A 19,795-nucleotide genomic window follows, 5' to 3' on the forward strand; every position below is an offset into this window, starting at 1 on the left:
GAGGGGGGTGGAAGTCGGAAGAAATTTTTTTATGAGGCCTAGAGAAAACAGTTGTACTGTACTCAGGGCACTCAGAGGAATCCATTTTTGTAAGTTTTATCCCTTACAAAAATGAGCGTTGAATTTTGGCACACATGTGCACCACATGTGGTGCGTATCTCACTTTTCATTAAATAGCAACTGTATTTGCAACAAGGAATGAGATCTGCCATGCTGTGGTGTATTGCGAACTTTTTTCCTGATGCGCCCTCCTGGGGTCTTGGACTCTTCCATGAACGATGCACCCACCTGAGGTCTTTCACAGACGAGGTGATGCACCGAATCAGGTGTGTTTGGTTAAAGAGAGTCATCTAAAACCGGCGTTGGGAAGCCCCGGCCCATGAGCTTGGCAGTTTCCAGGCCAGTAACGGAAGGCACCCATCCTTCCTTTCCTGGAGGGGGGCTAACCGTTGGTGTGGACGGTAGAGACGCAAATCATACCTCTGGCTGACCGCCTGGGCCTTCATACTTACCTGGCAGGGGAGACACCATGATCAAGAAGGCGGTTCACCCAGGGCGAGGCTTGCCCTTTGCACTCCGGCCATGCTGACCCCTGCGAATTCCCCAAATGCGGGAATCTCGACTGCATAATTTATGGTAGTGGGGGACTGCGTTCGCGCTCTCCCCTGAAATTGTTGGTGAAACAAAGCAGAAGAGGTTTTTTTTTGCGTTTTGCGTTTTTTTTTGCGTTTCAGAATGGGGAGTTCTGTCACATGCGAGGTATGTGTTGTGCGCCTGTGAAACAAAGTCAGTTACGCTCTTGAAAAATCGGACCCTGGTGGGTGGTTCAGTTCGAATATAGCACAGACCTTACTTTGAAAGTCGATTGGACTGACTGCAGCCTAGCTGTAGCTGTCTCCATGTTGTTTGGTTGTCCTTTTTCAATTGGTATTAGTTTTGTTGTCGCTTACAGCGCCACCGAGTGGCCTGTCGCAGCGCCCTTTTTTTACCTGGCCTCTGACTGAGCCCCTGCACAGGTGTGCCGATTTGGGTGAAGGGATCTCATTCCTTCCTGGAGTTATAGCCATTCGAGCCATCTCAGACACGCCACCTTAGCACGTTTTGAGGTCCCCTCGCCAAGGTGAATGGAAATTTCCACTTTTTTGGGATGATTATTGACAGGCAGACTCCAAAGAAGCTTTCTGTGCTGCTTTGGGTGGGACTGGGCCAAATACCTGGCGCTAGGTTGCAAAAGAAGGTTTTCGACAAAATCCCAAATACCCGAAAATTTTGTCAGAGCGACGAGCCAATCTGAGACCTGCGTCTGGTTCGGCTCGAGCCAAGGATTCCCATGACATAAGGCACGTGGCTCTGCGACGAACCGTTTGGGAATTACGAGCGATGCCGTACTTTCCGTCGCTGCAGTGCCAGCGTCAGGCCGAGCGTGACGAGGCCCGGTGACGTTGCAGACAGGGGAGGGTACTACCATCCCCCAGCGTTTTTAGGTCCCCCAGACTTACCAAAGCCGAGATGGGCATCGCCGTGTCCGGCTTCCTCCCCGCTGCGTCTTAGCGGCATCGCTTCTCGGCCTTTTGGCTAAGATCACGTATCTTGTCGGACGGTTGAGACTGCGATCGCCTCTTGGAGGTTTCCTGACTAGAGATCTTTTTATATCTTGAGTCACACAACTTCGAGAGGTACATTGAACTCTGCTGCTTCGGGCTAAAACAAGTTTTAAGGTAAGGTCTTTTAATTATTTATTTGGTTATTTATTATTGTATTTATTGTTGTTTTAAGTTTTTAGCACCACAGCGTGCGTTTTTTATTCAGGCAGGTTGAGGGGAAGCTCCTTGGAATGTCCCGTATGGACTTTTCCAGCAAGCTGATCCAAAAGACCTTAGCTTTTAGATCTGACGACCTGAATTGTTTGATGACTCTGCCCTTGAACAAAGGATTTGATGTTTAATCAAATTAAACAAACCGCTTCCCTGCTTAATGACTTTTGGCAAAGGTTTGATTCAGTTAACCCTATCAAGTCGATTAACGCGGATACGCGTTTTGAGTCATTTTCTCCTGATAACCCCGAAAAGAACTTAAATTACACTTTCAGTTTTAATCGTACAGATAAGAGCAATACATCAATCGAATCTGTAAAGGGTCTACTTTTTTTTGGATACATACATAATAACAACAAAACTTTGTGCACTTATAAAATAAAGATAACAAACAAGGTGCGCTGTCTGCAGCCTTTGTCTGCGCTGATCTTCTTTTACAAACACGTCATTTAAATGAACTGTAACTCCGTGAATACTCAACGAAAATACATGAGAGAGATATCTATAGAAAGCTTGACATGTCTATTTTTAAACTAAACAAGTGCCGCCGAAAACAGATATTCTGTGATAAAGTAATCCATATGAAAACAACGCGATGTCTGTTTTTCATGTCTCCCTTCATTATATCTAATGTGACCACGCCCCCGCGCTGAACGCGCTATTCAGATTCAAACTGAAGCGCGCAGCTTGAATACGCCCACACAGAAGAAAAAGCAGCCAGACTGTTCAAGTTTTTTTTATTTTACTGTTTTCTTCGCGATTATAGGAATAACACATAATTCACCCCAAAAAGATGTGATGTGGTTGAGGATTTGAGAAATGGATTTCCTCAGAAAAAAAGAATGAAGCACTTTATTCAGCAGAGATCATAAACACGAGTAAGTCTCTTTTTATTTATTTATATACTTGTACTAGTTTTCACATAACGTGTAAACGTTTTACTAGTTAGACTTTTTCCGAACTATAATTCCTGACTAAATATATAATCAAGTGAAACATTATGAAGTTTCAATAACAATATACAACACTATACCCTTCGAAAGCTTGATGTAAATAATATAAATGTAACAAATAGATAACTGTAACAAATGTAAAAACAATGCTTTTCTTTCCATTTATTCCCCCTAAAAACCCAGAAAAATATTCTCAGCTCTCTTCAACATTAATAATAATGATGATAATAATAACAACAAACGTTTTTTTTTTTTTTTTTTTTGTAGAAAATAAGATTGTTAAAAGGATTTCTGAAGGATTGTGTGACTGGAGTAAGCATGCCAAACAATTTGTTTGAAAGTCAGCTTTGATTGTTTCTAATAAACTGTTTAACTGCTCCCCCAAGTGGATATTAAATTATGTTGTGGGATAATTAAATATATTCTTAATAAACTACAAACATAAAATTATATAGATTTATTTTGTTCTCACATTCTCTCTTGTAACTCCTCACTCACAGTGGCACAGATGACTGAGAGGCTCATTATGCAGCTCATTATGCAGGCCTTTGTCTTCTCAGGTGTAAATCACAATGATATTCATGGTAGTTGACGCCTACTCGCATTTGACTTTTACCAACAAAAAGTGTCTTAGAAAATTTTAAGCAATATATTGTTTTCTGTGAGTGAGTAAACAAGATGATTTTCACATCATTTAGAAAGAAAAATTCTAGGCTACAAGCTCCAGTTCTCAAAAATCCCGGGAACCATTGTTCTTTATGTGTTTTTTTGCCTTATTCAAGCGTTTTAACATTTTTAGTTTTTCACTAACCACGCATAATATTTTTTTTCTCAAAAACACAATCATGTACATACATGCATTTCACATATTATTACAGCCCAGTTTGTGCTGATTACAGTGAGATTAGTCTTTACCCATTTAGATATTTATAAGAAACTGAAAAAAGCACAAATGTCAAGGCATGACAAAACTTCTCCAGGCCCCAAAAATACCCTTAGACTCCAGAGGGTTAAAGCCCAGTTCTCCATGTTCACTGTCGAGAAACTTTCTGATAACACACTTAAAACTGTGATTGTAAGGATGTTCAATGAAACAGTGACTGGAGATGATATTTATGTTTGGTTGGGTAGATTTTGCACTGTTCGAGGCCAGCCTGTCCAAGTGTTAGATGAAGATGGCATTTGGACATGCTTCTGGCGAATTCCCATTAAACAATGGGAAGACGCTGGGGGCTACCAGGGCCTGAAACATCTGCCTTCCATGATTGTGCTCGGAGAGAACAGAGGCTACATACCAAACTCTGCAGGAAGGGTTGCAGGTTTGGTCATCTCGCTGAAGCATGCCAAGAGTTAGTATGTGGGAAGTGTAGAGAAATTGGTCACAGTTTGATGATTGTACCAATGGCAGACGGTGTAATCTTTGTGGAGAAACAAACCACCTCTACAGAGACTGCCCTAAAAGTTTTGCCAACAAGCTCAAAATGGCCGCCCCACATGGGCAACAAACGAATGAACAAAGGAAAGAGGAGGCGGTCCCTGAGGTTTTGGCGGGAATTTCAAATTCCCAGCCGGCCTCAGGGATTGGGCAGGAAGGAGGAAGTGGGACGGCCACAGGGGCGGAGGCAACGGAACAGGAAATGGTCATGGAAGGAGAGGAAAGTGAGGAAAAAAACAATTCCTCACTAGTAACAGTTTCGGATGGGGTGCAGGAATCTACCGGGAGTGAGACAGAGTGTTCACTCCCTAACGCTCAGGTGCAAAAAAGACCTGCGGGGTCTCCTCTGATTGTAACGGAGGAGAAAAAATCTAGGGCAGCATATAAGCTTGATAGTATCGATTCGGTAGATCTGGAGCGCAAGTGGCCCCTAGAGTCCCCCAATGAGGTATCCTTTTTGCACATTAAGCTTACAGCATCATCGCCAAAAGAGCCACAAGAGGTTTCCTCTGTGGCCTCTGAAGCGACAGGCATTTGCCCTCCTGATCCCAGCTCGTCTGAGGAAAAGGAAAGGCAAATGCAACAAGATATAACATGATTTTAATCGTATCTTTGTAGTCTTTTTACTGTCTTCTGTTTTAAATGTCTTATACCTTTTTAACCCTACTGCTCATGGCCCTCACCATCTCTACTATCAATGTAAGAAGTGTGAGGTCCACCATTAGAGCACAGAGTATTTTGTCCCTTTTAAAATCTTTTAAGTCAGATTTGTTTTTATTACAAGAGTGTTCTCTGCCCTTTTTAACTAGGTACAAGAAAATGGAGGAGCTATGGTCCGCAGGAGCCTCCATATGGAGCGGATCAAATTTTAACAAAAATGACGGAGTTGCGGTTTTAATTAATAATCCTAACATCTTGGTGAAGGGCAGCACTGTGGTGAGGCAAGGCCGGGCACTTTTAGTAAATCTGACCTTTTTAGACAGGGATTTTAATGTTCTTAATGTATATGGTTTTACGGAAAAGAATGAAAGATATGAGCTTTTAGAAGACTTGCAACCCCACATGCTAGGTAGGGCCCCCCTAATGGTAGCAGGGGATTTTAATTGTGTTTTATCCAAAACAGACAGGAAAAGGGTTGGGGAGGATTTTAGAGTGGACAAAACGTCGGTTTTATTGCAGGGTTTAGTCAGAGATTTTAATTTAGTCGACTGTTTTAAAATTTTGCATCAAAGAGAGGAGGGCTTCACCTGGTTCAGTGGTGATGGTACCAAAGCCTCTCGAATCGACTACGTTTTTACAAGGGACTGCCCGCCGACCGATGCTACATTAACCCCCCTCTTTTTCTCTGATCACATGATGCTGTCTTGCACCCTTTCACTGCCCATGGGTGTGACGGTAGGGGGAGGGCTGTGGAAGCTGAACTGTTCCCTGTTGGAAGACAAGGATATAGTTTTAGAATATAGGGAACAGTTCAGCCAGTGGCAGAACCTCCAAGACTTTTACGATACACGTGCACAGTGGTGGGAGATGGTAAAGGACCGGACAAGACAGTTTTTTAGAAAGATAGGGAAAGAAAAGAAGAGTAGGGAAAAGAAACGCATGTTGGGGTTCCAGAAAAGACTACAAAGGTATTTTAATCTTTTAAATAATGGTTTTGATTTTAACGAGGAAATTCAGGAAGTAAAAAAAGAAATGTCAGTTTTAGCCAATATAGAAAGTAAAGGGGTCCTTTTAAGAAGTAAAGAGAGAGAAATAGAAGAAGGCGAAAAGTGTACCAGATATTTTTTTAAGAAAATAATAACAAGGGGTGGGGGGTTAACCAGGGTTAAAACAGGGGATAGGGAGGTTAACACAACAAAAGAGATTTTAGAGGATGTGGAAAAATTTTATGGGGCATTATATAGTTTTAAAAAGGTACACTTTGACACTGCAAAAGAAGTTTTAAATTTTATTGAGGAAAGGGTTGACTGTCAAAATGAGATTTTAACCCAAGATTTTAACATCTTAGAAATCCAAAAAGCTCTTGGAGGTTTTAAGAAGGGGAAGTCCCCAGGAGTGGATGGACTTCCCCTAGAGTTTTATCTAACATTTTGGGACATTTTAGGACAAGAGCTTTTGACAGTTTTTAAAGAGTTTGAGACCCTCGACAGACTTCCAGACAGTTTTAGAATAGGGATAGTTTCTTTACTTCACAAAAAAGGTGACCGGACTGACTTAAAAAACTGGAGACCCATAACACTTTTAAATTTTGATTATAAACTTTTTAGCAAAATTTTAGCAACACGCATGTCAATGGCTTTAGAGGACGTGATTCACCCGGATCAAGCTTGTTCTGTGCCCGGAAGAAAGATAACAGACAGCCTAGTGCTGATCAGAGACGCCATCTGTTATGCGAGAGACAGAAATATTCGGCTAGTAGTCCTAAATTTAGACTTTGAAAAAGCATTTGACCGAGTCTCGCACCAGTACCTTTTTCAGGTACTGCAAAAAATGGGTTTTCCAAAGAGGTTTGTAGCCTGGGTGGGACTGCTGTACAAGGGACTAGTCAGCAAATTCCTTGTAAACGGGCATCTTTCCAAAACTGTGAACATACACAGTGGTGTCCGTCAGGGATGTCCTTTATCTCCTCTCCTGTTTGTGGCTTGTATCGAGCCACTGGCACAGATCTTGAGAAAGGATAAATGGATCAAAGGACTGGACGTTCCTGGGACGGGTGGACTGACAGCGACTTGTGCCTTATACATGGACGATGTTACTCTTTTAACCACAGACATTTTATCTATACGAAGAGCACTGGACTTGACTGACTGGTACGGTCGGGCCTCGGGCGCCAAACTCAATAGAAACAAGTCTGAGGCCCAGCTCTTCGGGCCGTGGGGGGACGTGGACACAGGAGGACTTGATTTGGTTTTTAAAGACAACGATTTTAAAATTTTAGGTGTTAAATTTGATAAAGAGGGTGGAGGACGGGAAAGCTGGACTGACTTGCTAGGGAAAGTTAGGAAAAGACTAGAGTTTTGGGGACTAAGACAGTTGACGATTGAAGGTAAAATTTTAATTTTTAAATCTGTGATTTTACCTCTGATTTTACTTGTTTGTTCTGTTTTTAGCCCCCCTCGGCAGTTCCTGGTGAAACTGGAGAGGGCGGTGTTTTACTTCCTGTGGGGGTCCAAGTGGGAGCGCCTGAAGAGGGAGACAGTCAAGAAAAGGCCAGAGAACGGTGGAAAAGGCCTCCCAGACCCCCACCTGTTTTTAGGCAGCTGCTTCACCGCCCTGCACATCAGTTATGCCATGACCCCATCCAAAGAAAACAAGACGGCTGCAATGGCGCGATTTTGGATGGGGTCTTACCTAAGAACTTTGAAAATTTTACCAGTAGATTTGAAAACCCCAGTGTCTTTTAACTTGCCTAAAGAGTACAGTTTTATAAAAAAGTTTTTAAAGAAATACCTTTTAGAGAGGGAAGATGTCACCATTTTAACTAAACACAAGTCTCTCATTTCTGTTGTGCAGGACCGGGAACCGGTGAGTCCAGTTCCGGGCCTCACACTAAGTGAGGCCAAACAAGTTTGGCGGAATGCGGCTCACCCTGCTCTCCAGAAAAGGCACAAGGACTTATCGTGGATGGTGGCTCATGAGATCCTCCCGGTCAGGGCGGTTATGCACTCCAGAGGCATGGCCAAAAACCCCATCTGCCCTCGGTCCGGCTGCAATTCCCCGGAGACCGTCCACCACCTGCTCTGGGACTGCAGCACTGCGCGGGTCCTGTGGGCCAAGACCGGCCCCCTGTATTTCCCGTGCCTACCAGCAGGTGGGGCCCAGTTCGGGTACCAGCTCGCCATTCCTTGGGGTGGGCCGGGGCTTGAAGGACTTGACGGCACAGAAATTTACCTCGCTCTAGCTCACCCTCAACGTCATCAAGGATGCCATCTGGGCCACCAGAAACCTGCTGGTGGGGAAGCGCGTTACGGTAACCCTCCATGCATGCGAGCTAAAGGTAACATCAATGCTGCAGGGGTACCGGACGACGATATTCGGACGGGGGGGCCGGGGTCGCACAGAGAGGGTCCCGGCAGGCACCGACCCTGGCTGCCCGTAGATGCACCCTCACCATTCTGGCTACGGGAACAGCGGGCCAGCGGGCCGGAGGAGAGGGGATCTCCGCTGAGCCCGTAAAGTAGCATCTCATGTCCCTGTTCTGGAGAGTGGGGTGAAGACCGACTTGATAAGGACTCACCCCCGGTCTTGCACAACAGATGTTTTTTTTTATTGGTTTTTATCCAATAAATTGGTTTTTATTGTGTTTTATCAATAAAATTGGTTTTATTAACATGCATATGAGGCTTGTTTGCTTTTTTAAATATGTATTTTACTTTTGAAACCAATCGCACCTTTTAAACACACCCCAAATATGGCCTTTTAAAAACAAGCAAAACACTGTGGTTTTAATCAAATGTTTTTTAACAATGATTGTTTCTTTCATTTTACCATGTGTATTTATTATATATTATATGGCTTGTTTTAATGTGTGCTTGAAAAGAAAAATGTGTGTGAAAGTAAAAATGCAAATGGAAAAAATGTAACTCGTGACAATAAAACTTTTTTGAAAGAAAAAAAATCTGTTCTTATCAGTTTAATATCTGATACGTCCCCCATCCGGGGACTACATATTAAATGGATTTTTAGATCACGGAGCTGGAGCCGGGGCTTGCTCCGTCCACTCCAAGCATCGGCCTGGTATTGCAGTGTCTCCAGGAACGGTGTGCTTTCCCTTTTTGGGGATTGCCGTTTATTGTGTCGAATAGCAGAACAAGGAATGAGATCTGCCATGCTGTGGTGTATTGCGAACTTTTTTCCTGATGCGCCCTCCTGGGGTCTTGGACTCTTCCACGAACGATGCACCCACCTGAGGTCTTTCACAGACGAGGTGATGCATCGAATCAGGTGTGTTTGGTTAAAGAGAGTCATCTAAAACCGGCGTTGGGAAGCACCGGCCCATGAGCTTGGCAGTTTCCAGGCCAGTAATGGAAGGCACCCGTCCTTCCTTTCCTGGAGGGGGGCTAACCGTTGGTGTGGACGGTAGAGACGCAAATCGTACCTCTGGCTGACCGCCTGGGCCTTCATACTAACCTGGCAGGGGAGACACCATGATCAAGAAGGCGGTTCACCCAGGGCGAGGCTTGCCCATTGCACTCCGGCCATGCTGACCCCTGCGAATTCCCCAAATGCGGGAATCTCGACTGCATAATTTATGGTAGTGGGGGACTGCGTTCGTGCTCTCCCCTGAAATTGTTGGTGAAACAAAGCAGAAGAGGTTTTTTCCAGGTTTTTTTTTTTTTTGCGTTTCAGAATGGGGAGTTCTGTCACATGCGAGGTATGTGTTGTGTGCCTGTGAAACAACGCTTTCACCGATTTTTACGCTCTTGAAAAATCGGACCCTGGTGGGTGGTTCAGTTCGAATATAGCACAGACCTTACTTTGAAAGTCCATTGGACTGACTGCAGCCTAGCTGTAGCTGTCTCCATGTTGTTTGGTTGTCCTTTTTCAATTGGTATTAATTTTGTTGTCGCTTACAGCGCCACCGAGTGGCCTGTCGCAGCGCCCTTTTTCACCTTGCTTCTGACTGAGCCCCTGCACAGGTGTGCCGATTTGGGTGAAGGGATCTCATTCCTTCCTGGAGTTATAGCCATTCGAGCCATCTCGGACACGCCACGTTAGCACGTTTTGAGGTCCCCTCGCCAAGGTGAATGGAAATTTCCACTTTTTTGGGATGATTATTGACAGGCAGACTCCAGAGAAGCTTTCTGTGCTGCTTTGGGTGGGACTGGGCCAAATACCTGGTGCTAGGTTGCAAAAGAAGGTTTTCGACAAAATCCCAAATACCCGAAAATTTTGTCAGAGCGACGAGCCAATCTGAGACCTGCGTCTGGTTCGGCTCGAGCCAAGGATTCCCATTACATAAGGCACGTGGCTCTGCGACGAACCGTTTGGGAGTTACGAGCGATGCCGTACTTTCCGTCGCTGCAGTGCCAGCGTCAGGCCGAGCGTGACGAGTCCCGGTGACGTTGCAGACAGGGGAGGGTACTACCATCCCCCAGCATTTTTAGGTCCCCCAGACTTACCAAAGCCGAGATGGGCATCGCCGTGTCCGGCTTCCTGCCCGCTGCGTCTTAGCGGCATTGCTTCTCGGCCTTTTGGCTAAGATCACGTACCTTGTCAGACGGTTTAGACTGCGATCGCCTCTTGGAGGTTTCCTGGCTCGAGATCTTTTTATATCTTGAGTCACACAACTTCGAGAGGTACATTGAACTCTGCTGCTTCGGGCTCCAACACGTTTTAAGGTAAGGTCTTTTAATTATTTATTTGGTTATTTATTATTGTATTTATTGTTGTTTTAAGTTTCTAGGCTGTTGGTGCCTCCATCATGTCGGCTGCCCGTGCCGGCGTGCGGAGGCACCACAGCGTGCGCTTTTGTTTTAAAGAGGTGAATGGCAAGCTCCTAGGGATGTCACGTCTTGACTTCTCCAGAAAGTCCTTTTTTTTTGGAGCGTCCATTCAGGTATAAGTTTGAGGGCTCGTGTACGTGGGTTAAGGGGACCTGCGCGCTGACCCCAAAAAATTTTTGACGGACGCGGCGTCGATGTCTGCTGGACCGCGCCGGCCCACGGGAGACCCCTGACCGGCGCAGGAGGATCTGGACCCCCGAGGGGCCCCGCGGAAGCCCACCCAGATTTGAGGCCCCTACATGCCATTCAGCACTTCTCCACAGGGTGGCGCACGGAGCAGTACACCTCAGGTTTAAAACAGTGGCATTTACCCGAATGGGGGGTGTACGATTTTTTTGCCCACGAAACCTATATTTGTCCATTTGACCTTTAAAGTTACAGAATGACCACGGAACCGATGCGGACCCCCGTCGGACCCCCAACCCGGGTCCCACGAACCCATTATTTGTCCATTTGACCATTATATTCACACAATGACTGCGGATCATCTGCAGACCCCTTGCGGACCCCCACCCTGGGTCCCACGAACCCCGTATATGTCCATTTGACCATTATATTCACACAATGACTGCGGATCATCTGCGGACCACTTGCGGACCCCCACCCTGGGTCCCACGAACCCACTATTTGTCCATTTGACCATTATGTTCACACAATGACTGCGGATCATCTGCGGACCACTTGCGGACCCCCACCCTGGGTCCCACGAACCCACTATTTGTCCATTTGACCATTATATTCACGGAATGACCACGGATCACATCCGGAACATTTGCGGACATATCCAAAATTGTGGTGAATGTTAACCAAAATGTCACAGACTTTGCCAAGCTGTAACTCCGCCAAAACGGGGCCAAACTGCACCAAACTCGGGTCAGAGTAAGAACTCCAGAAGGCCTACCGAACACCGCTGCCCCCCCATCCATAACACCCCGGGGGCGGAGTTATGGCTCCCCACATTTTTGATAGTCAAATGGAAGGAAGAGTTCTAGCGACTTGAAACTTGGTGACTTGATAGCCCTCGAAGGGCCCTCTCTGAAGCCACCTCCCCCAAGTCGATAGACCCCCGGGGGCCAGAGATATGGACCCGCAAATGCAAAAAGTCCCAAAATTTGACCGGCCATAACTCACTCGGAAAGAAGGGAAACAACACCAAACTCTGGTCAAAATTAGACCTTTGGGAGCTCTATCCGACGACACCAGCCCCATGTTCCTATGACCCCGGGCGTCCGAGTTACGGCCCCCCAAAATGTGGGATTTGAACCGTTATAACTCAGGAACCGGACCACCCAGGAACTCGAGGGTGGTCGCATACGGTAGGTAATTTCAGCCCCGGGGTCCACCGCTTCGCGGAGATATTAGCAAGAAAATAGTACCATCCACCCCCCTCGCACCTACTCATCCATGCCGGCCAGGGTGCACCCTCCCCGGCTAGAGAAGGCAGCTCGAGGGGGGTGGAAGTCGGAAGAAATTTTTTTTTATGAGGCCTAGAGAAAACAGTTGTACTGTACTCAGGGCACTCAGAGGAATCCATTTTTGTAAGTTTTATCCCATAATACTGTAGAAATATGCATAGAAAAAACTGTCGGATTTTGGTTAATTTGCACCACAAATGTTGCAAGTCTTGCAGTATATTAAATAGCAATATTTTTTATTGTCAGTCTATTTCTCAAATCACTTCTAGTCTAATGAACTACACATGGGGCTATTTCATTTGTCACTTAACAGTTACTTTATTTGAAATCTTCCTAATTCCAATTTATCCATAATGTATTGTAAAATACGTTTTATAAAACAAGAGTGCACACTTTGCAGTGTATTTCTCATTCCACTTTTAGTCCAAACAACTTGAAATGGGACTATTTCCTTGGTCACTGACCAGTCAATTTCTCATTCCACTCATAGTCTAATGAACTACCTATGGCACTATTTCATGGATCACTTGCCAGTCTATTTCTCATTAATTTTCTAGTCTAATAAACTACATATGGCACTATTTCCTTGATCACTTGCCAGTGTATTTCTTATTCAAACTTTTAGTCTAATAAGCTACAAAAAGTACTATGTCCTTGGTCACTTACCAGACTATTTCTCATTCCTTTTCTAGTCTAATAAACAATACATTTCACTATTTCAGTCTATTTCTCATTCAACTTCTAGTCTAATAATCAGTTTACCTGGTTATGATGATCGGCCTGAATACATTTGAAATAGAAGTGTATTAATGTGAAAACATATGGCACTATTTCATGGATCACTTGCCAGTCTATTTCTCATTCATTTCATATTCTAATAAACTACATATGGCACTATTTCCTTGATCACTTGCCAGTCTATTTCTTATTCAAAACTTTTAGTCTAATAAACTACAAAAAGTACTGTTTCCTTGGTCACTTACCAGTCTATTTCTCATTCCTTTTCTAGTCTAATAAACAATACATTTCACTATTTCAGTCTATTTCTCATTCAACTTCTAGTTTAATAATCAGTTTAACTGGTGATGATGATCGGCCTGAATAAATTTGAAATAGAAGTGTATTAATGTGAAAACATATGGCACTATTTCATGGATCACTTGCCAGTCTATTTCTCATTAATTTTATAGTCTAATAAACTACATATGGCACTATTTCCTTGATCCCTTGCCAGTCTATTTCTTATTCAAAACTTTTAGTCTAATAAACTACAAAAAGTACTATTTCCTTGGTCACTTACCAGTCTATTTCTCATTCCTTTTCTAGTCTAATAAACAATACATTTCACTATTTCAGTCTATTTCTCATTCAACTTCTAGTCTAATAATCAGTTTAACTGGTTATGATGATCGGCCTGAATACATTTGAAATAGAAGTGTATTTATGTGAAAACATCCTAATTTCAAGTTATTCAAAATATAGTAAAATATGTTTTTATTAAACATTTTATGTATAGAAATACTATATATTTATTATGTATTCATTACATATACCTTTTTATTTACACACACAATATATAAATGTTTAAATTATTTTTATTACATGTAATATATATTTGTGTGTGTGTGTGTGTGTGTGTGTGTGTGTGAGTGTGTGTGAGTGTGTGTAAAGTAATGACACCTTAATTCAATTTCAAATATTTATTGAACTTTTTGTTTTGCAGACATTGTAAAGTCAAAATCAAAAATGCCTCAAAGTTCTGTACAAAAAAACACAATATATAAAAAGTATAATAGGAAACATGCATTATATAAGAAAAATAAAATAAATAAATAAACATGTTCAGAAAGATTCAGAGCAAACTGATATTAACCTTAACTATAACTATTTACAAAAAAAAGAAAAAAGAAAAATGGAACAGGCTATCAAAACAAATAAAAAGATAACCTTACTTTTTTATCGTAGAAATAAAAGGAGTAGAACAATTATCATAAAAAACATCAAAACAAACAATTTAAATAGCTACATAAATTATTTACGGGATTTTTTTTTAAATTTCTCCAGTCTCTTTTTTTACTTGCTGCACCAGCTTTTTAGACGCTATTTCCTGTGGTGATTTAAGTGGGGAGTTCTTCACCATCAGTCTGCGTCTGAGGACCATCTTCATTAATGTGCTTCTTTCCTTATAGAAATAATAAGAAAGGCAGAGTGTTAGTGAACATGTCTACTTGTCACAAACAGTTAAACCAATCCATGGGAAATTGTACTTACTGAAGCAGATTTCCCAGACTTCTGGCCTTCTTCGGCATCGGGAGGGCTGTCGGAGAGCGTTGGGCTGGTGGATGAGGACTTTTCCTCAGCTGGCATCTTGTGGGGTTTTGTCGTCTTTCTTCTCTTGGCAACTTGCTGCCTTGGACTATCAGCTTCCTCACCCACCACAGCTGTATCAAAGAGGCGACGGTGTTCTGCTGCCTGCTTTGCATTAAGGTTGAGGGCATAAAACCTGTCAGCTGTGGTGGTGTCGTGGCACATGAACTGTGCCACTTTGTGCCTATCTTCCGGGCAGTGAGTGTTCTTTGCCTTTTTGGAGAGAGAACAGCATAGGCAAAGAGTTAGAAAAAAACACACCAGAAACTCATAAAGCCGGGACAAGTACAGGAATGCTTACATGGGTGGCGATGGCAGTCCTCACATCAGTAAATGTGGGTGTGCCTGGTAACCCCATGCTCGCCCACGCATCCTGAAAATACTTGTTCAAGTTTTTGCAGGAGCTGGCCTTTGAGGTAAAGAAGAAGTAGTTTGCAACTCGTCCCCCTACCAAGTTGGACCGGAGTGAAAGGAATTCCTCAAACCACCCATACTCCTCCTGGTCCAGGGCCAGCTCGGCTGCACCAAAGGCCTGGTTGGTCTTGTGGGCTGATATCTTTAGAAACAGTGAGAAGTGGCATAAGCTGAGTTTTATTTTAAAGAAAACCATGTGGACAACGAGAGACAGAGAGAAAGAGAACCACTCACATTAATGACAAAGTGGCCTTCTGTAGCTGTCGCACGGGCATCTTCCACCTCTTTAATTGTTACATTTTGGAACACCCCTCCACGGTGACCATAAATGCTGGCCCAGTAAGTGGTGAGGTGTCCATAAAAAGACCATTGGTCCTTTTTCTCAGGACTAGTCTTCAGACGATCTTCACAGAAAAAAAGAGAAGCATAAAGGATCACATTGATCGCCAAATAATGAGAGGAGAAAGGATTCAAAAACTTACCCAGAATCTCAGAAATAATTTTTTTGGCAGAGTCCCGGCAAGCTCGCAGTGTGGCTTTAGGGATCAGGCGGGCCTCCTTGGCTTGTTTTACAGCCAGCTCGTGGACTGCCACGCTGCGCTTTACTGGGCGGGTCAAGTTCTGGATTTCCCTCCTAATCCCAATGAAAGCCACACGGGAGAGCCGGCATGTGGGCGGCGGGGTCTCATTAAGATATTTGAGGAACTGTGCCACATTTTTTAGGTAATGGTGCACAGTTGGCTCTGCAATGTTGCATTTCTTTAAAAAAGACAGCCAGGACCGGACCTTTGCCCTGTTGTCCAAAAACATCAAGCTGGCCAGATTGGTCTGGCCAGCTGACATATATGAAATAAAAATTTTTATTCTAAAAATCTTTGAGGACACATTATTTATTAATTTCGGAGTGGGGTTGATGCCCTCCCAGTTGGCCCTGGACTCCTCAATGAGCTGATCTGCAAAAAGAAAGCACAAGAGAAGGACCAGGTGAGTCAGGTCGATAACATAGAGGTAAACACTAACAAACATTATTATTATTATTATTATTATTATTATTAAATTAAATTAAATTAAATTAAATTAAATTAAATTAAATTAAATTAAATTAAATTAAATTAAATTAAATTAAATTAAATTAAATTATAATTTATATATATATATATATATATATATATATATATTTATATATATATACATACATAATATGTGTGTGTATATGTATAATTATAGTACTATAATTTTCTAGTCTAATAAACTACAAATGGTACTATTTCCTTGGTCACTTATCAGTCTATTTCTCATTTCTCTTGTAGTCTAACAAACTATAAATGGGGCTATTTCCTTGGTTCACTTACCAGTCTATTTCTAATTCAACTTCTAGTCTAATGAACAACAAATGAGATTATTTCCTTGGTTCACTTACCAGTCTATTTCTCAGGTAACTTCTAGTCTAATAATCTACAAATAGGAGATTTATTAATGAAAGTTATTGTATGGTGTTATCAAAGTGACAAGTGTCATACTCACTTAGGGCTGGCACGTGGTCCGGAAAGGGGTATGGTGCATCGGAGGAGTGGGCCTTCTTTGAAGGCCCGGCGACCTCCTCCTCGGGTCCTGTGGCTGGCTCTGCCTCAGGCCTGGTGGCTGGCTCTTCATCTAGTCTGTCAACCTGCGACTCTGAGCACTCCTCCTCCCCAGGGCTGTTGAGGGCCGATAGCAGACTATGTGTTGCCCGTGCAACCTGCCTAGAGGGGGTGGGATTTGACCGCTTCCTCAGCTGCCGGTACCGCCGTGAGAAGCTCTCCCAGAAGCAATGGATAGGAGAAGCTTGCGCTTAGCTGATTATAGCCACGAAAGCACAAGGGACAGTCGTCCAAAGCCATATCTACTTTTGTTAAAACACTAAAGGATGAATAGCAAAAGGATGAATGCAAGGGACACTGCCCAAGCATTGGTTACTTATATAACTTTTTAGGTCCCATTTGTAGTCTGTTAATACAACTTTGAGTCTAATACATTAGAGAGCACAATTTGCAGTCTATTTCTCATTACACTTCTAGTTTAATAAACTACAAATTTGACTATTCCTTTGATTCACTCACCAGTCTATTTTTCATTCTTTTTCTAGTCTAATAAACTACAAATGGGACTATTCCCTTGGATCACTTACCAGTCTATTTCTCATTCAACTTCTAGTCTAATAAACTACAAATAGTACTATTTCCTTGGTCACCTACCAGTCTATTTCTCATTCATTTTCTAGTCTGATAAACTACAAATATGACTATTTCCTTGATTCAGTTACCAGTCTATTTTTCATACCACCTCTAGTCTAAGAAACTACAAATGGAACTATTTTCTTGGTCACTTACCAGTCTATTTCTCATTCCACTTTTAGTCTAATAAACTGTAAATTACCTTGGTCCCTTACCAGTCTATTTCCCATTCATTTTCCCCTCACACCTACTCATCCATGCCGGCCAGGGTGCACCCTCCCCGGCTAGAGAAGGCAGCTTAAGGGGGGTGGAAGTCGGAAGAAAATTTTTTTTATGAGGCCTAGAGAAAACACTTGTACTGTACTCAGGGCACTCAGGGAATCCATTTTTGTAAGTTTTATCCCATTATACTGTAGAAATATGCATAGAAAAAAGTCAGACCAGGGGGCCGTCTATCCGATGACACTAGCCCCATGTCCCTATGACCCCGGGGGTCAAAATGGCCAAAACGGGGCCAAACTGCACAAAACTCGGGACGGAGTAAGACCTCCAGAAGGCCTACCGAACACCGCTGTCCCCCCATCCATAACACCCCGGGGGGCGAATTTATGGCCCCCCACATTTTTGATAGTCAAATGGAAGGAAGAGACCTAGCAACTTGAAACTCGGTGACTTGATAGCCCTCAAAGGGCCCTGTCTGAAGCCACCTCCCCCAAGTCGATAGACCCCCGGGAGCCAGAGGTATGGACCCGCAAATGCAAAAAGTCCCAAAATTTGACCGGCCATAACTCACTCGAAAAGAGGAGAAACAACACCAAAATCTGGACAAAATTAGACCTTTGAGAGCTCTATCCGACGACACTAGCCCCATGTCCCTATGACCCCGGGGGTCCGAGTTACGGCCCCCCAAAATGTGGAATTTGAACCATTATAACTCAGGAACTGGACCACCCAGGAACTCGAGGGTGGTCGCATACGGTAGGCCCCTCGACCCTCTAGGGATCCCCCGAATTTGAGCCCCAGGTTCCACCGCTTCGCGGAGATATTAGCAAAAAAATAGTACCATCCACCCCCCTCGTACCTACTCATCCATGCCGGCCAGGGTGCACACTTCCCGGCTAGAGAAGGCAGCTCGAGGGGGGTGGAAGTCGGAAGAAAATTTTTTTATGAGGCCTAGAGAAAACAGTTGTACTGTACTCAGGGCACTCAGAGGAATCCATTTTTGTAAGTTTTATCCGATAATACTGTAGAATTTGCATGAAAATGAGCGTTGAATTTTGGCACACATATGCACCACATGTGGTGCGTATCTCACTTTTCATTAAATAGCAACTGTATTTGCAACAAGGAATGAGATCTGCCATGCTGTGGTGTATTGCGAACTTTTTTCCTGATGCGCCCTCCTGGGGTCTTGGACTCTTCCATGAACGATGCACCCACCTGAGGTCTTTCACAGACGAGGTGATGCACCGAATCAGGTGTGTTTGGTTAAAGAGAGTCATCTAAAACCGGCGTTGGGAAGCCCCGGCCCATGAGCTTGGCAGTTTCCAGGCCAGTAACGGAAGGCACCCATCCTTCCTTTCCTGGAGGGGGGCTAACCGTTGGTGTGGACGGTAGAGACGCAAATCATACCTCTGGCTGACCGCCTGGGCCTTCATACTTACCTGGCAGGGGAGACACCATGATCAAGAAGGCGGTTCACCCAGGGCGAGGCTTGCCCATTGCACTCCGGCCATGCTGACCCCTGCGAATTCCCCAAATGCGGGAATCTCGACTGCATAATTTATGGTAGTGGGGGACTGCGTTCGCGCTCTCCCCTGAAATTGTTGGTGAAACAAAGCAGAAGAGGTTTTTTTTGCGTTTTGCGTTTTTTTTTGCGTTTCAGGGGACAGGGGAGTTCTGTCACATGCGAGGTATGTGTTGTGCACCTGTGAAACAAAGTCAGTTACGCTCTTGAAAAATCGGACCCTGGTGGGTGGTTCAGTTCGAATATAGCACAGACCTTACTTTGAAAGTCGATTGGACTGACTGCAGCCTAGCTGTAGCTGTCTCCATGTTGTTTGGTTGCCTTTTTCAATTGGTATTAATTTTGTTGTCGCTTACAGCGCCACCGAGTGGCCTGTCGCAGCGCCCTTTTTCACCTTGCTTCTGACTGAGCCCCTGCACAGGTGTGCCGATTTGGGTGAAGGGATCTCATTCCTTCCTGGAGTTATAGCCATTCGAGCCATCTCGGACACGCCACGTTAGCACGTTTTGAGGTCCCCTCGCCAAGGTGAATGGAAATTTCCACTTTTTTGGGATGATTATTGACAGGCAGACTCCAGAGAAGCTTTCTGTGCTGCTTTGGGTGGGACTGGGCCAAATACCTGGCGCTAGGTTGCAAAAGAAGGTTTTCGACAAAATCCCAAATACCCGAAAATTCTCTCAGAGCGACGAGCCAATCTGAGACCTGCGTCTGGTTCGGCTCGAGCCAAGGATTCCCATTACATAAGGGTACTACCATCCCCCAGCGTTTTTAGGTCCCCCAGACTTACCAAAGCCGAGATGGGCATCGCCGTGTCCGGCTTCCTGCCCGCTGCGTCTTAGCGGCATCGCTTCTCGGCCTTTTGGCTAAGATCACGTATCTTGTCAGACGGTTTAGACTGCGATCGCCTCTTGGAGGTTTCCTGACTCGAGAT

At 44.0% G+C, this 19,795-nt stretch overlaps 3 non-coding genes and 1 pseudogene across 3 annotated transcripts; all 4 read left to right on the forward strand.

Moving 5' to 3' along the window:
* The first annotated feature begins 504 nt into the window (after positions 1–504).
* Positions 505–668, forward strand: LOC132134457 (U1 spliceosomal RNA). The gene has a single exon (XR_009429594.1). It is a non-coding gene; the product is annotated as a U1 spliceosomal RNA (small nuclear RNA).
* An 8,128-nt stretch (positions 669–8,796) lies between these two features.
* On the forward strand, positions 8,797–8,973 carry LOC132134456 (U2 spliceosomal RNA; annotated as a pseudogene).
* A 351-nt stretch (positions 8,974–9,324) lies between these two features.
* On the forward strand, positions 9,325–9,488 carry LOC132134447 (U1 spliceosomal RNA). The gene has a single exon (XR_009429586.1). It is a non-coding gene; the product is annotated as a U1 spliceosomal RNA (small nuclear RNA).
* A 9,285-nt stretch (positions 9,489–18,773) lies between these two features.
* On the forward strand, positions 18,774–18,937 carry LOC132134445 (U1 spliceosomal RNA). The gene has a single exon (XR_009429584.1). It is a non-coding gene; the product is annotated as a U1 spliceosomal RNA (small nuclear RNA).
* Positions 18,938–19,795: the final 858 nt, after the last annotated feature.

The sequence above is a fragment of the Carassius carassius genome, unplaced genomic scaffold (genome assembly GCF_963082965.1).
Source record: "Carassius carassius unplaced genomic scaffold, fCarCar2.1 SCAFFOLD_102, whole genome shotgun sequence".
NCBI classification, from domain to species: Eukaryota; Metazoa; Chordata; class Actinopteri; order Cypriniformes; family Cyprinidae; genus Carassius; species Carassius carassius.